The 18,262-nt window shown below is 45.5% G+C and overlaps 1 long non-coding RNA gene across 1 annotated transcript; it reads right to left on the bottom strand.

Annotated features, from left to right (window-relative positions):
- Window positions 1–3,756: 3,756 nt before the first annotated feature.
- On the bottom strand, window positions 3,757–16,113 carry LOC117868519. Its single transcript, XR_004643657.1, has 5 exons — window positions 16,079–16,113; window positions 14,914–15,010; window positions 6,501–6,582; window positions 4,647–4,705; window positions 3,757–4,091 (listed from the first exon to the last, which is right to left on the bottom strand). It is a non-coding gene; the product is annotated as an uncharacterized LOC117868519 (long non-coding RNA).
- Window positions 16,114–18,262: the final 2,149 nt, after the last annotated feature.

Genomic DNA, 18,262 nt, shown 5'->3' on the forward strand with positions numbered 1-18,262 from the left:
ACTCTCAGGACTGACGGGAGGAGGGGGCCAGCGCAGAGAGAGTTCGCACTGCGGGGGTCCTTGTGGGGCCGGGCTACGCGGGCGCTTCTCCCCGGGAGGGAAAGGTTCCCAAGTGCATCCCCTGCTCCAGCAGGACAGGCAGCTTCCCGCCATTAACGGGGCTGGCAGGCGGCTCGCAATACAGCTAAACAAAGGGGGAACCAGGTTTCCTTCTGCTCCTTTACCTTCTGCAACAGCAGCACTCCCCCCCCCGCACCCCCTTAACTGCCCTGCAGCCTGGGTGTGCAATGTGAGTTCAGCAGAGGGGAAGTGCTGGTCTCAGCTGATGCCCAGGGGCAGGGAGTCAGTATTTTGTTTACAAACAGATGCAGGATGATTTTAAGAAAGGGTTGATAATTAAATTAAGGATCTGGAAGTCGTTAGATGAGCCTGTAAAACACGGATTCTTCGGGTGGGGAGAAGGGGGGTGTTTAAGAGAGAACACAGGGGACTCAGAAGAAATACAGCCAAGACCTCTGAGCCAAAGTCACATCAGAAAAGAGGGAGATGGGAGGGGGAGGGGTGAAAAGAAGGGGCCAAAACCGAGGGAAGGGATAGCAGTGGTACAGAGAAGTTCCTCCTCTACCTGTGGTACTTATGTGGCCCCATCACCGTAGTATCTGAGTGCCTCACAATGTCTAATCTATTTCTCCTCACAGCCCCTCTGTGACCTAGAGCAGTGCTGTTATCCCCATTGTACAGATGGGGCACTGAGACACACAGACTAAATGCCAGATCTTCAAAGGTATTTAGGCACCTAGTAGGATTTTCAAAAACATTCAGAAGTTTAGGTTCTTTGTAAATCCCACCAGCTGCCTGGCTGCATCTCTGGGTGCCTAAAACCTTTGTCCCTAAGGCAGGGGCCTGAGGTCATGCAGGAAGTCCATGGTGGGGAGTAGAACGCAGGTCTCACACCCATTCACTGGACCAGCCTCTCTCTCTGCTGCATGCTGCAAAAAAGGACTCCGATAGATGGGAACAAAACCAAGGCGGACAGTTCTCTGAGACATCAGCAAATGGTCCCAGGCAATTGGGAAGGATGTCACAGTTGACAGCATGAAAAGCAGCACAGAGGTCAGGAAGGATGAAGAGAGAGAATGAGAGTCAGATGAGAGGAGATCACTTAACCCCCGAAGGGTGGCAGGTTCTAACCCATGCTGGGCTGTAGAGCAATGGCTGCTGTGAAATGTTATATTTTAACTGAAAACCATTTTGTTTTGTCATGTTTTGTTCTGAGTTTGAGGAAAGGAAGGAATGAGAAAGTGTCGTATGAGTATCAGATGTGTTTATGCCTCAAATTCTTAGGCTTTCAGCTGCAGAGGCACTGACTCTGTGGGTGCTCCAGGGCTGGAGCACCCACCTACAGCCAAGCTCACCTCCTCTCCCAGTGTCTCCTGCCTGGCGGTGGCCCCGCTAATCAATTCCTCCCCCTCCCTTCCACAGCCTTCTGCACACCACAGAATAGCTGTTCTGTGGTGTGCAGGAGACACTGGAGGGAGGCAGGCAGAGGACCGGGGAAGGGGCAGAAAGAGGCAGAAAAAGCAAGGGTGGGAAGAAGTGGGGTGGGGGTGGAGCCTTGGGGGAAGGGCTGGGGAAGTGTCCAGCAAAGTCGGCACCTATGTTCAGGCCAGTTCCAGAACAAAGAACTGAAATTGCATCCATAGAGTCCATAAAGTCAATGATTATTGTTATGATTTGTATTATTCATGATATTGTATTATTGTAGCTCTAGCCCCTGTTTGCCAGATCTGGGAATGGGCGACGGGCTGGATCACTTGAAGATTACCTGTTCTGTTCATTCCCTTTGAAGCACTGGGCATTGGCCACTGTCAGAGGACAGGACACTTGGCTGGATGGACCATTGCTCTGATCCCGTATGGCCGTTCTTATTCACTGACACCATCTGTGTGCTCAGCACTGTTCAGAGTGTGCCAGAAAATATAGTCCCTGAGCCAATGCTTACAAAATGTGTAGCCCTGGATAAGATGGCTCAGATATTTAAGTATGAAGTGTATAATTATTGAACACATGTTAATATCGATGAATGGAGGTGCTGACAGCAATAGAAGTTTTACCTGATTAAGGACTGGAAGACTTGACCCAACTTTTTTCCCAAGAGAAAGAGCTGCCCAGAGCTCCTGTGCCTGTTTATTTTCCTTTCCTGCTTGCAGTACCCTGATATACCTCAGAAGACTCAATTTTTTCTCAGCTTTAAAATGTGGAATTTTATTGGTGTTTGGTTTTAAATAGTCTCCTGTAAGAACTGCAACTCGATCCCTCTAACATCCTCTGGCAAAGAATTCCACAGGTTGACACTGTGTTGTGTGAAGAAATACTTCCTTTTGTTTGTTTTAAACTTGCTGCCTATTAATTTCATTAGGTGATCAAAAAGAAATTGTTGCTGCTTCTTTGAAACAACACTAAAAAACCTCAAGAGGTGTGTCATTTCATATCAGTAGGCATCTTGATCTCCCAAAGACCATAATTATCCACTATCACCGGGCAGCTGAGGCAATGGCAGAATAAACAGCCTCATAATTTGGGGCACAGTTTCATCAGCCAGTGCCACAAAGGATGGCAGAGTTCCAGAGAAAGAGTTAGCAGATGCACCATTCTTTCCCTGTTGCTGGAGAACTGTGTCCCCACCTGTCTCTTCCTGTACAGTCTGGAATTCTCTAATATTTTGGCATCATGAATCTTGCCAGGCTTACATCCATTAAGGGTCTTCTGTGATCCACCACAGCCCGTATGACTTATGTGGTAGAATTCCATGATCTATTGAGAAGAGGCAAAGAATTGAGATGCGAGTTCCATCAATAGCTCCAGCACAGCTTAGGAAACCTCAAGATTATTCGAAGCCTTCCATTATTTCAGAGACATTAGTAACCTTGATTCCATAGGTCAGCAGCACCACCTTGGCAAAAAGGTGGCATATCTAGAAAATACCCATAGTCCTTTGCAGTAGGTGCTGTTATGGCTCCATGACCCAGGTTCAGAGCCAGAAGCTGACTCAATACCCTGTCACTCAAATCACCACCAATATAGGTTAATCGGGACCTAAATAGAGGATCAATTGACAAGTGTAGCCACAGCTGAAGGACTAATTAGAGGGAAAGCAACCCCAGCTGCTGGGGGCTGATAAATAGAGAGGAAGCAAGTCCTCGTACTTATGTGAACAGTGCAGATAACTTCTGCTATGTTTGTGGTGAAGTGACTTTTGCATCACAAAAGTGCAGTATAACATGTTGCAACAAGTCACTAAAGACACATTTTTTGCACTCTCATCTGGATTTTTTTCCACCGAACTGCGGAGCAGTGAGCGATGAGCACGGTGAGCGATTTCACCAGGACATTGCAATAATGGAGAAACGCTATCAGGGCAAATGGAGCCCATCAATGCTTGCAGACTATTGCTGGACAGTGACAAGAGACAAGCCAAGAAGTGCCGAGTAGACACTGAATAGGACTAAACTATGTACATAATAGTTTTTTGCCTTTTGTTTCATCATAAATTTTATTTATATAACCCTTTTGCTGATTTTTAAAGTGTTACATAAACAGGACAGGTGAAATATTATCATGTAAAGCAACCATAATCACATGAAAAGACCTAGGTTTACAATTTATGATTAAAACTCTACTATCTACACAATATACATAGACATAAAATGTAAAAACTTAAATATCTTAGAAACAGTAGCCAATCAGTTGTTTTAATTGTCATATCTGAATTCAGCACATCAAAATACATAATAAATAGCACATTTTATCTCTGAAGCAGACGACTTCTCAAAAATTGTAGACCAGTGTTATCAGGGCGGTGCTCCGCTTTAGTGTTCAGCGGCGGGTTCTTTTCTCCGTGTCTTCCTCTAAGGCACTTCGGCAGCAGCTCAATCAGTTTTTTTTTTCTCTTCACCGCTTGGGGTGGCAAAAAAGCTGGAGCCGGCCCTGCACTGAACCATCAGTAGGTTTGCTTTACTGCCCCAGAAAGTCCAACATCTCACACTCCAGCTGAGAGCCTCTGTTCTGGCGTCGGCACACTGAAGTTTTGCCTAGGACAGCAATATTCTTGCATTTCAAATGCTGTCTAGTTTAAGGAAGGCAGGGCAATTTCCATAGTATGCGGGGCTCTGCAATTCTTTATTTTGAGCCTGGGTATGAGTCAGATGAAATCTAAAGTAAGAAGATATAGCCCTGCTCTCTTTCCTGTAACAGATTTACATTTTTAAAAGTCAAGTATCTAGGGTCCTATGTATCCTATGTGAATGGGATATTACATCTTAAAGGTAGAAATGAAAAGGAAGTTTGGTCTATAATAATTAATTCCGTCTGCCTATGGCAAGAGCATTTATTTCAGTCAGTGAAGAGATTCATATAAGCAGATATTTATAAAAAGCTTTTAATATAATTAGAATGTATTTTTTAAGGGAAAGATAAATCTTACACACATAGATATTCATCTGAAATAGCAGCAACACATGTGTGCTCACCTTTCATACATTTGACAGCCAGGGATCTACTTACTTTCTACTGGTTTCCCTTTAGCCACATTTATAAACCTGTTTAGGAAGGATCAAGTGGGCAAAAGGGGAAGAGAGTGGCATTACCTGCTTCTGAGTCACTGGCACTGGAAGAAAGTCATCTTGAATGCTTATAGATCAATGTCCTAACGAATAAAACACAAGATGAGGTACTAGCTGGTGTCTGTTACAGACCACCAAATCACACTAGAACAGTATGACCAGCTCCATAAGCACCTATCCATACGTGGGTGGGGGGCAGAGGGGAGAAGAGCTGCATTATAATGTGGGATTTCAAGCTTAGTGATAGGATGGAGGTCTCATGCTGCCATTACTGAAACATCCTCGGAATTTCTAATTATAATAAATGACAATTTCCTAACTCAAAAATTGCTGCATTCAATATAGCAAAATTCTATTTCATCTTGACACAGAGAGGAACTGATCACAGAACTCAAAGTTAGTGGTAGCTTAGGAACAAGTAATCATGACTCGATTACACTTGTTATATGCAAACAGAATATAGTCCACACCCATTTTTTTATATTACACACACACACACACACACACACACACACACTCTTTCATACTTTGTGCAACTGGCACTCTGAAAGCTGAAAACAACTATGAGCTAAGTCATTTGGGAGCAAATGGAAACAGGAAAATGTGAATGATAATTGGGAACTATCTATCTAAGAGCATTTTACTAGATCCCCAAAAAGCCACATCCCACAACTGAGGAAGATTCATTGATTCCAAGGCCAGAAAGGACTACTGTGATCATCTACTCTGACCTCTTGTATAATAGAGGCCATATAACTTCCCCAAAATAATTTCTAAAGAGTATTTTAGAAAAAAACATCCAATCTTGATTTAAAAATTGCCAGTGATGGAAAATCCACCCGACCCGCTAAATCAACACTGCTGCATCGATCGCAGCAGTGCCAACTTAGCTGGTAGGGTAGACATGGCCATAGCTTCCACCTCTCAAGGAGGTGGATCACCACACGGACAGGAGAAGCCTTCCCGTCAGCATAGATAGCGTCTTCACTAAAGCATTACAGTGCTGCAGCTGCAGCAAAGCAGACAAGCCCTTAGCATTCAGCTCCCAAGCCTCTTTAGCCAACACCAGATGCAAAGTCTCTCTCTCTCTAGGGTTTCCAGAATCACACGGTACTTGCAGGCCCCTCCTTGGCTTTTGCTTCTTTTCTTCTCACTCGCTTTGTTCTTGTCTGTGCCTGTGTTCTCTCCTACTCTCACACACTTACTCTACACAATACTCAGCCCAAAAGCTCTGGAGTGGATTCTCACACACCTTTTGTCTTAGGTGTGAGTTTATGTTTACAGTTGTTAATTGAAAGGTGAGTTCATACCTATCAACTTCAACATGGTTTTAATCCAACCCATTACAAGGTTTCACCTAGCCCATAAAAGTATTTTTAAAAATCTGGCCCTTAAGCAATTTTGAAAGTTTTACCCTAGACACTTTTTTCCCCCCAGAGAAAGAGAGAGAATTCAATGACATAGAATATACACACTATTAATGATGCGGACAGAGGAAGGCAGCTTTGGTAAAAGGCTTCATTTTAAAGAGAATTGTATTTAAATAAAGTTATCAAGTAAAAGCTTTTTCTAGAGTAATATGGAGGTGCGGGGGACTGGGCTGCCTGCCACTGCAAGCACTGGATCCAAAGAAAAACTACTACACCTGTTATTTGTGCTTGCTTTTTCTAGCAAGATCTCTTCAAGAGCTACATTCTGAAGTTGAGAGGATAAAGTGAAATGATAGCCTTGTGGTTGAGGAACTGGAATTGGACTCAAAAGACCTTGTTACAATTTTTAACTTTGCTATATGCTGAGAATTAAGCAAATACTATCTGAGTTGTTTCTTTAAGAAACTAAATGGAAATTCTTTCAGTTACTAAATTTCATATGACTTACATTAGCAAGACTGCCTGGCAAAGTGTCCTGTAGGAAGCAGACTGAATTCTTATGGGAGGTTTAATACCTGTTGAAACTGCTCCTAAAGGAAAACAAGAGAAATTATTACTGAACAAACAGTGGAATTCTGGGACTTGGGGTCAAACTCCCCAAATCCCATGATTCTGCTCCCTCCATCCTGTCGTTCCTCTCTTCCAAGGTGGGCTAGAGCTATTTCTGAATTGCCATAGGCCAGCATGGACACAACAGTGCTCCATGCCAGCAATGACAAACATGCAAAGACTGTTTGGGCTTTATTTGAGCTCTCGGTGCTGGGGGGGCTTTGGATTTCAACCAACAAACCGCGGATGCAGCCACAACAGCAGCAGAAGGAGAAGGAAAGATACTGAGCCCTGGTCTACACTATGACGTTAGGTTGAATTTAGCCACGTTAGGTCGATTTTATAAGCGGCTACACTACCAACCCTGTTCCGTTGACCTAAAGGGCTCTTAAAATCGACGGCTGTGCTCCTCCCTGATGAGGAGAGTAGCGCTAAAATCCACCTTCTTGGTTCAAATTTGGGATAGTGCAGACGCAGCATTGTGCAATTCGATGGTATTGGCCTCCGGGAGCTTTCCCAGAGTGCTCCAATGTGACTGCTCTGGACAGCACTTTCAACTCGATGTACTAGCCAGGTACACAGGAAAAGCACCGGGAACTTTTGAATTTCATTTCCTGTTTGGTCAGCATGGAGAGCTCAACAGCTCGGTGACCATGCAGTCTCAGAATTGCAAATGAGCTCCAGCATGGAGCGAATGGGAGACACTGGATCTGATTGTTGTATGGGAAGAAGAATCTGTGCAGGCAGAATTCCGATCAAAAAGAAGAAATGCTGATATATATATATATGCCAAAATCACAGGGCATGGTGGAGAGAGGCTACACCAGGGGGACACAGCAGTGCTGTGTGAAAGTTAAGGAGCTCAGGCAAGCCTACCTCAAGACAAAGGAGGCAAACGGTCGCTCCAGGTCAGAACCCCAGACATGCCACTTCTATGATCAGCTGCATGCGATTCTAGGGGGGGACCCTACCAGTACCCCAGCACTGTCTGTGGGCACCTGCAAGGGGGGAGTCTCAGGCAACAGGGAGGAGGATTTTGTGGATGAGGAAGAGGCAGAGGAGGAGAATGTGCAGCAGGCAAGTGGAGAATCCGTTCTCCCCAGCAGCCAGGACCTTTTCATCACCCTGGAGCCAATACCCTCCCAAGACGGGTTCCCGGTCCCTGAAGGCGGAGAAAGCACCTCTGGTGAGTGCACATTTGTAGCTACACTACAGGGGTTAAAAGCAATTGTGTTTAATATTTGATTTGCCCTGAATAATTGGGATGCATTCGCGGCCAGTACAGCTAATGGAAAAGTCTGTTAACGTGTCTGGGGATGGAGTGGGAATCCTCCAGGGACATCTCCATGAAGCTCTCCTGGAGATACTCTGAAAGCCTTTGCAGAAGGTTTCTGGAAAGGGCTGCCTTATTTCGTCCTCAACGGTAGGACACTTTACCACACCAAGCCAGTAGCAAGTAGTCTGGAATCATTGCAGCACAAAGCATGGCAGCAAATGGTCCTGGGGGTGGGTCGCATTCATGCGACATTCGGCCTTTACTTTTCTGTGTCAGCCTCAGGAGAGTGATATCATTCATGGTCACCTGGTTGAAATAGGGGAATTTTTGTTAGGGAACAGAAAAAGGTTCTGCGCTTGGCTAAAAGGGATCATCCCGGAGAATAGCCACGCAGTGGGGGGAGGGGTGTGCTGCATATTCAACCCAAAACCCCAGTCCCCTCCTTTTAAATGGCAAACCCAACTGGCATTGCTTGCTATGGGAAAGGAGGGTGCTGCAGTTTGAAACCATTCCCGCATGTTATGAATGCGGAAGAAGCCAACCCTGCATACCCTTTGGCTTACCATGGCAGCCTGGAAACCGAATTCTGTTGCCCAGCTATGTGTGATGTGTCACCATACTGGCAGGCGCTCAATATAAAAGGCAAAATGTGACCTTGTACCTAAAGCCCATGTGCTGTCTGCTGTGAATTGCTTGATTCACTGTGAAAGAGTCTCCCTTTTGTTCTCAAAAATGTATCTTCTTAAATTTTACTCTCCCTTTTTATCCTCCCTGCAGGTGCAAATGAGTCTATGCTCCCCATATCATCTCTTTCTCTGAGGTTATTGCAGATTAGAAGGCAAAAAAACGCACGCGCGATGACATGTTTTCTGAGATCATGCAGTCCTCCCGAACTGATAGGGCACAGCTGAATGCATGGTGGCAGAGGCCAGGAAAGCATTCAGTGAGCGTGATCAGAACATGTAGGAGGAGATGCTGAGACTAATGGGGGAGCAAACGGACATGATCAGGTGTCTGGTGGAGCTGCAGGAAAGGTAACAAGAGCACAGACCACCACTGCATCCATTGTATAACCGCCTGCCCTCCTCCCCAAGTTCCATATCCTCCTCACCCAGATGCCCAAGAATGCGGAGGGGGGGAGGCTCCGGGCACCCAGCCATTTCACTCCAGAGGATGGCCCAAACAACAGAAGGCTGTCATTCAAACAGTTTTGATTTGTAGTGTGGCGACAATAAGCAATGTTACCTTGTTCTTCCCTCCTCCCCAGCCCACCCAGGCTACCCTGTCTGTGATCTCACTTTTTTCTTAATAAATAAAGAATGCATGGATTCAAAACAACAGGGACTTTATTTCCTTTGCCAGCTGTGGTCGAAGGGGCGAGGGGGATTGGCTTACAGGGAAGTAAATTCAACAAAGGGGGTGGGTTTGTATCAAGGAGAAACACACACAACTGTCACACCATAGCCTGGCCAGTCATGAAACTGGTTTTCAAAGCCTCTCTAATGCAGCATACCTAGCTTCTCTTCTAATCGCCCTGGTGCCTGGCTGTTCAAAACTGGCCGCCAGGCGATTTGCCTCAACCTCCCACCCCGCCATAAATGTCTCCCCCTTACTCTCACAGATATTACAGAGCACACAGCAAGCAGCAATAACAATGGGAATATTGGTTGCGCTGAGGTCTAAGCTAGTCAGCAAACAGTGCCAGCAAGCTTTTAAATGTCCAAAGACACATTCTACCACCATTCTGCACTTGCTCAGCCTACAGTTGAACTGCTCCTTACTACTGTTCAGGCTGCCTGTGTATGTCTTCGTGAGCCAAGAGAGCAAGGGGTAGGCTGGTCCCCAAGGATAACTATTGGCATTTCAACATCCCCAATGGTAATTTTCTGGTCCGGGAAGTAAGTCCCATCTTGCAGCTGTTAGAACAGCCCAGAGTTTCTAAAGATGTGAGCATCATGCACCTTTCCCAGCCATTCCATGCTGATGTCGGTGAAATATCCCTTGTGATCCATCAGTGCTTGCAGCACCATTGAGAAGTACCCCTTGTGGTTTATGTACTGGTTGGCAAGGTGATCCAGTGCCAAGATAGGGATATGAGTTCCGTCTATCGCCCCACCACAGTTAGGGAACCCCATTGCAGCAAAGCCATCCACTATGACCTGCACATTTCCCAGAGTCACTACCCTTGCTAGCAGAAGATCACTGATTGCCTTGGCTACTTGGATCACAGCTGCCCCCACGGTAGATTTGCTCACTCCGAATTGATTCCCGACTGACCAATAGCAGTCAGCATTGCAAGCTTCCACAGGGCTATTGCCACTCGCTTCTCAACTGGCAGGGCAAGTCTCATCTTGGTATTCCTGCGCTTCAGGGCGTGGGAAAGCAACTCACACAGTTCCATGAAAGTGGCCTTTCGCAGCCAATGGGAATCATCCCATACCTGCAACACTATGCGATCCCACCAGTCTGTGCTTGTTTGCTGGGCCCAGAATCAGCATTCCACTATATCAACCTGCCCCACTGCCGCCATGATATCCCAATTGTCACATCCCATGCTTTCAGGAACATCTGTGTCCATGTCTTCCTCACAATCGTCCTCATGCTGGGGTCTCCTAGCCAGGTTCTGCACATACTGCAGGATAATGTGTGAGGTGTTTATAATGCTCACAACAGCAGCAGTGAGCTGAGCAGGCCCCATGCTTGCCGTGCTATGGCGTCGGCATGGATAACCAAGGAAAAAAGGCACAAAACGATTGTTTGCCATTGCTTTCAAGGAAGGAGGGAGGGAGGGGAGACTGACTACATGTACCCAAAACCACCCGTGACAATGTTTTTGCCCCATCAGGCATTGGGAGCTTAACCCAGAATTCCAATGGGCAGTAGGGACTGTGGGATAGCTACCCACAGTGCACCACTCCATGAGTCGATGCTAGCCACGGTATTGAGGACACACTTTGCCGACCTACTGCGCTTAGTGGGAACATACATGACCAACTGTACAAAATCGCTTTCTAAAGATCGACTTCTACAAAATCTACCTAATTTCATAGTGTAGACATAGCAGTTGCTCAGGGTACTACACGAGCTGTTCTTGGAGTAGCTTCACACAGCACAATGCCATTTCTGGTCTTGGAAACCAGTATCAATTGGTTGGAAAGGATGGTTCTGCAGACCTGGGAGGACATGCAGTGGTGACAGGATTTCTGGATGGCAAACAGCTCTTTTGAGATCTGTGCTGAGCTCACCTCAAAGCTGCAGTGACAGCATACTAACATTACGGTGACCAGATGACAAACACGAAATATTGGGACCATGGGCTTGGCGAAGGGAAAAAAAAGCCGGTGGTGGAGCAAAAAAAAAAAAAAAAAAGCCGCCAGAGCGCCCGCCACCCCGCCAGGTGGCACAACCCCATCTCCACCCGACTCTATGGTGGCCCCGGAGCTGCCAAGCCCACGTGCTGCACTAGATTCCCGGGGCAGCCTGGCTCGCTTCCTGGCCACCCTCCCTGCCCGGGCCAGGCCGCTCCGTGAGCCATGGGCACGGCGCAGGAGGCCCAGGCCTGCCTCACCTTCTACCGGGGGCTCGGGCGGAGGGAGCCGCTGTGGGATCTCTGCCGGGGTGTGCTCACCTTCCTGGAGAAGCTGGACTGGAGCAGTTCGCAGGGTGAGTGCTGAGGGCCACCCCCTCCCTCCAGGCTTGCGCCGCTATACAGCTGATCAGCGCAAGCCTTGAAGGTAGGAGGAATGCGGCGTGCTTGGGGAAGAGGTGGGGCCAGGATGGGGATTTGGGGAGGGATCCAATGGGGTAGTGAGGGGGCGGGGCTGGGCCAGGGATTTTGGGAGGGATCCAATGGGAGAAGGAGGGGGCGGGGCTGGGGGCGAGAGCCCCTCTGGGCTCCGCCTGTGCGCTGGAGCGGAGGGCAAAATTGCTTTTTTGTCCAGTGTCCCGTGGGACAAACAAGCAAATATTGGGACAGTCCCGATAAAATTGGGACGTCTGGTCACCCTAACTAGCATGCTGTTTACCATCGTTCACAAACAGGTCACTATCTAGCAATGGTCCACCCCCCCAAGTGATTAAAACAACATCAAACACAGCTTTAAAGTGAAAAAATTACTTTCACACACAGTGGGCTGAAGAGGGCAACACACAATAAGTCAGGGGATGGGGCTTCTGTTCACATGCAGGTGAACATCTTGCCTTTGCTTCTTCTAGATCCTCTGCCTTCTATGGTAGTGTATTGGGGTCACAGCTGTCATGTGCATTGGGCTCCCATGTGGTGTTCTTACTACCCTGTGCTGAGGCTGGGGAAGTAAATGGCTTCTGGGAGCAAGGCTGCAGGTCTACAGCAGGGAACATAGGCTGGTGTTCCCAGTACCCTAGAGAATCGAGGGGCTGCAGAACATGACCGGTTCTGGTTGAAGATGCTGGATTGTCTGCTGGCCTAACTTCACTATGCAATCCAACAGAACGTTCTGCCTGATCATTGGCTCCAGGAGTCCCTATCTTTCTCCGTAGCATCTTTCGTCATGGCAACAGTCTCGGGCCAGTTCAATGCTGTCGCTGGATAGCTGCCTGTCTTTCTCTTTCAGACATCAAAAACACTTTCCAGTTGTCAGTAGTTTTCGAGGGTTTTTTGGAAAGTCTGTAAGGAAGGCTTCAGACATCTCATCCTTAGACCTGTTTCTTCCCTTTCATATCGGTCAACTGCTCAGCTCTTGATACAGGATAGTACAGTATTTTTTTGTTTTGTTTTAGCCTCTATTTCTGAATTCCATCCCTTGAGATTCATCCCAGTCTTGGGAAGCCTCAGAGATGATAAGTGGTGTGCAATACATAAGGGCTAGATTAGGATGTTGGGATTTCTGTTCCCGGTTTGGGGTTTGAAGTTTATGCTGTGCCTTGGAGGAAATAATATGGTGCGGAAGTGAACTGGATAGTGATCCCCTCTGCATCCCCTGTAAGCAGTCCCGACTCTTGATGATGTTATACTCAGGGCCGGCTCTAGGCACCAGCAAAACAAGCTCGTGCTTGGGGGCGGCACATTTTTAGGGGCAGCATGGCCAGCGCCAGAATGCTGCCCCTAAAAATGTGCCCCGGCCGCCCTAGCTCACCTCCGCTGCTGCTGCCATGGCGCGCAAAACAGCTGATTCGCGCGCCGCTACTCACCCTCCCTCCCAGGCTCTCAAACCTGGGAGAGAGGAGGAGATCCCGAGCAGCCGTTTCGCGCGCCACTGCTCCTCCTCCGTCCCAGGCTTGAGAGCCTGGGAGGGAGGGGGAGAAGCGGTGCCCATGCCGCGGCCACTCGGAGTCTCCCCCTCCCTCCCAGGCTCTCAAACCTGGGAGGGAGGGGGAGACTCCGAGTGGCCACGGCGTGGCGCCACTTCTCCCCCTCCCTCCCTCCTAGGCTTGAGAGCCTGGGGGGAGGAGGCAGGGCTGGGGATTTGGGGAAGGGGCGGAGTTGAGGCGGGGCCGGGGGTGGGGTAATTAAATAAGGGGGGGGGGCGGCCAAAATTGTTTTTGCTTTGGGCGGCAAAAATCCTAGAGCCGGCCCTGGTTATACTGAGACAAGGGATTAGGAGGCAGAGAAGGCACTTATTCAAAAAAGCAAAGGGAAGACCAATGAGTTATGCTGCTGTGATGTTATTCCCCAAGTTGGTCCCCTCAGAAGTGCTGCAGAAGCGGAAGGGAGTCGCAAACTATGTCAAGGGCAATGATCATGTTACTGTTCCACTGAATGTCTATATCAAAAATCTAGCAATTTCTCAGTCTTAGATTCTGCTTTATCTCCCTGCTGACATGAAGAAAGTGCAGAGAAAAACAGATAGGGTTCTGGACTGATTGTCTGAAACCTTAACAATTCCCAGTCTTTTTCTATGAAATATGTAACCCTGTGAAAAGTCATTATGCCGCCTTTGTCTACTTGATTGCTGTAATGCTTAAATGGTATTTGGTGTACTTTGGCTAATTGCCTTACAATCCGTACAGCTATGCTATCCCTAACCTAATCTTCTTTCCTATATGAATTCCTATTTGCAATGCTATTACAGGGCATATATACCTCAACTGGGAGCATTAGCCTTACTACCTTTATGGGCATACAATACCTCATGAATATACCTAATGCAATACCTATGCCTACATATACTTCATATAAACTGGTCCACCATATCATTCAACAGGTGTTCTAACAGGATGCAATATTCCAGTATAGATAAGATCCTACATGTACAGGACACTCTTTAAAGGGACCATTTACAGCTATGCAGATAGCAATATCCATAATGACTCAACTAAGAACTCTCTTATTTAATAAGCGTTTAATTATCCAGGGTGTAATTAGCAAACCACTAGTTTTATTTTAATATTATTAAAGCATCTCTTGACAATACATATACACGATGGGACAAATCCTGCACTCCTTATCCAGGCAGGATTCTCATTAGACTTCTGTCTGAATAAGAAGTACAGGATCTGCCCAAAAATGGCGAAGAAAGCCGGGACAAACTAATGCCAGAATTTTACTGCTTTTGTCTCTGGCAGTTTAAGGTAGACCTTTATAGTTTAACTATAATAAACATTTTAAATAAAAAGTGATATAAATGTTATTCCTTGATACTTTAGCAGCATTAGCACTTACATTATACTGAATCATCTCAAGCAGCATAGACTCTTCATAGATTGCTACCACTCCCATATGTAAAATCATCATCCTTCCCCAACACGTATTTACTTGATGTCACCAGAATGATTTAATTGAATCATAGATTCAAACTGCTCTGTTTATTCTCTGCATTTATGCTCTCTTTTTCTTCATTTGAATGAAGAAAGTCTGTAGTGCATGAAACAAAAGTTCAAGGGTCTACTTCTGTATCATCTCTTTCAGCACAGTTCCTTTTACAGTTGACAGAGCTATACTGAACTACCCATCTTCACTTGCCAGCGTATAGTTCCCTCTAGTGTAATAAAACAATAAGTAGCATGATCAAGCAATACACCGTGGAACAGGAGGTCAAAATATTTCTTTTCAATTTACCTGTGTTTTTGTGCCATCAGTAACAGGTTTAGTCATTTTCCATGACAAGAGGAAGAATTTTGACTGTTGAAATTAGTTGAATGACTGTTGAATCTCTCTGAGACAAATTAAATACACAGTGGAAAAACAATAGCAATTGCTCAGTAGTTGGGAAGAGATAAGCAAAGATGAACTAGAAGCTATTTTAATTTTATACTTTCCTACATCCTGAAAAGACTCCAAAGAGAGAGAACTTTTCCCACCTTGGGGTAAATCCCCCTTCCACATCGCTGATTTCTTCTCCACAATGTGGCTCACTAGTATATATTCTACACGTATATCTTACAGAAAACTTCTATCAGTTTAAATTCAGCAAGATGGAATGTTACCATTAGCTGTCATAGTAATAATTTATCTTAAAAAAAAATCTAACATTTTGATTTGCTGGAGATAGCTTCAAAGCATGGAGTCTTGAGAAAGCATTGCATGGGACATTAAAGAGGTGCTGTGATACAATAGAAAAATCAAATACGTTATGCTGAAAAACTATATAAGCTTCAAGTGTTCTTCCATTATTCGGTTTCCATTTGTGCTTGCGCATAACAATATCTATTTTAAACAAGGGATTTCTCCCTCATGATCAATCTTCTCCTACTCTGTCCTGCAGCACATGCCAAACCTGAAAGCTAGTTCCAGGGCAAGTGACTGAAGTCAAAATAAAATGATAATTTGGTATGTGTTTTTTATATTTTCAAAGTGCTGTGCAAAATTAATCCACAAAATACTCCTGTGAGGTAGGCAGGCATATATCAATCCTGTTAAGGAACCTCACAGTCAAAACTAGGAGTGGAACTCAGGAGTTCCTGCCTCCCAGTCTTGAGTTTAGACCTAAAAGTCTTTTTCAAATTAGAGAGAGTTAGGGGAAGAGAAGAATGATGTTACAGTGGCTAAATCTTTCTATGTTGTGAACAAAATAATTCACAAAAGTTACAACACTGAAAAGTCTCAGTACTTCAGTACTCCAACTTGCAGTATTTTGTGCTGGTTGCCCATCCTGTCTCTCAAACAACAACAGATAGTGGTGACTTCCTATTTATTAGCTATTCATTGTTTTATTATGTGCAAGAATAAAAGTAAATGTCAGTATTAACTTTTTAAATTAAATGCAGCAATTAGAGAACATTACCTTGCAATTCACTTTTAATACCCATCTGCAAAATGACAGGTTTCAGAGTAGCAGCTGTGTTAGTCTGTATCTGCAAAAAGAAGAACAAGAGTACTTGTGGCACCTTAGAGACTAACAAATTTATTAGAGCATAAGCTTTCGTGGACTACAGCCCACTTCTTCGGATGCATATAGAATGGAACATATATTGAGGAGATATATATACACACACATACAGAGAGCATAAACAGGTGGGAGTTGTCTTACCAGATCAAGCAATACACCGGACACCTTACCAGACAACTCCCACCTGTTTATGCTCTCTGTATGTGTGTATATATATCTCCTCAATATATGTTCCATTCTATATGCATCCAGAGAAGTGGGCTGTAGTCCACAAAAGCTTATGCTCTAATAAATTTGTTAGTCTCTAAGGTGCCACAAGTACTCCTGTTCTTCCATCTGCAACATGGTGACTTTGCATCAGATGCATGACAAGGTCATGCAGATAAATTCATCTAGAAGCAGAAGGAAAAAAAAGTTATTGCTCCCATGAGGAAGTGTCTCATTTACAGAATTACAGGGCTCCCTAGCAGAGATAAAAATAATTGGGCTTTGTTGTTTTTAAAGCGAGATTGTAAATGCCTCACTGAAACATCTTGGAAGAGGTCACCATGCCTCAGTGGGTCACAGCTGAGAATACAAAATTCAGGACAGACCGCTGAGAAATAGAGCAGACTCACCCCAAACTGGTGGTTATTCTATCGTTAGATTATACCAAGCCAGTAACAAAAGTGAACTTATGTCTCACCACACTGGTTAACAAAGAAGCCAAAAATGCAGTCTTCTTAGGCATTCCAGCCCTTGGCTCACCACACAGACACTGAACTTTAAGATGAGTGGTTACTGAAAACCAATTTAATCAAATGTAGGGTCCTTCTAATCCCAAGGGACCAGCCACTTAGCCAGGTCAATATATAACTCAGATCTTATCCAATAATTATGTTGATACCAATCCTTACTAACTAAAAACTAAAGGTTTAATAATAAAAGAAAAGAAGTGAGTTATAAATGATTAATAGATCATATAGATACAAGTGATTTTTCAGTGTTCATAGATCAGGATCATAGCAATGATGGAATAAACTGCTAGCTTGCAAAACTCTCTCCCTGAAATTACTCAAACAGGTTGGAGATCATCAGTCCTTGTTTAGAACTTCCTTGTTAGAAATCCAGTCTAGAGAAAATGATGACAAAAATGGATATATGTCAGGGTCCTTATATATCCTCTGCCATGTGCATGGAATTTTGCTGTCCCAACTAAACTCACAGCCCAGGTGCATGGAAAATTACTGGGCCAAGATGAAGTCCAGGGTCATATGAGAGTATCACATGCCGTTACATGCTTTGATGACTCACAGGAGGTGGTTATTGGCCCCTCGGAAACTGATGCATCAGCAGGAAGACCATACAGCTATCTGGGCGGGATGAGTTTCTTCTATGGCCCACTGGGAGAGTGAAGTGTCCTTGATGGACCATCACTACATAGCTGTCTGGTACCAATGTAAATCCTGTCTGGTAGGTGTTACCCAGGACTATAACACATGTATCAGATACAAGTCCATGACCAATATTCATAACTTTTTTTTTTTTTTCCTCCAGCAGTTTAAGATGTTTTAACTCCTATTTAACGCCAAGGCTTAACAGGGAAAGCCCATCTGTAAAGATCCCAGCACCCCAGCCCCCAAGGAAGAGACGCAAAAGCTCATAAAGCATTTTTATACCGCTTTATACAGCATTTTTCATCCACAAGTGTTTAACAAAAGGTGCCTAAGCATCAGCTCCACTTTTCAGCAGGGAAGATTTAAGCACATAAAATTTAATAATTTGTCCCAAATCACACAGCTCTAACACGTGCAGAGCCAGGAAAAGAAACAGCCAGCCCGCCTGCGTGCCAGCCTGGTACCTTAGCCAGTAGGCCACCGCCTGTCCACAGTGCGGCACCGGAAACCTCAAGGGTTCTCCAGCAAACCCAGGGGAGCCAGACTTGATATTTCTAGGGGTAAAACAGAAGAGGAAAGAATCCCCCTCCCCACACACCAATCTCATAAGCAGGGCTGGCTCTGGCTTTTTTGCCGCCCTAGGCAAAAAAGCCACACACACACCCCCGCATGGCAGGGGAGGGCGCCGAGCCCGGCCGCGGGC

This window comes from Trachemys scripta, chromosome 1 (genome assembly GCF_013100865.1).
Source record: "Trachemys scripta elegans isolate TJP31775 chromosome 1, CAS_Tse_1.0, whole genome shotgun sequence".
Classification (NCBI taxonomy): Eukaryota; Metazoa; Chordata; order Testudines; family Emydidae; genus Trachemys; species Trachemys scripta.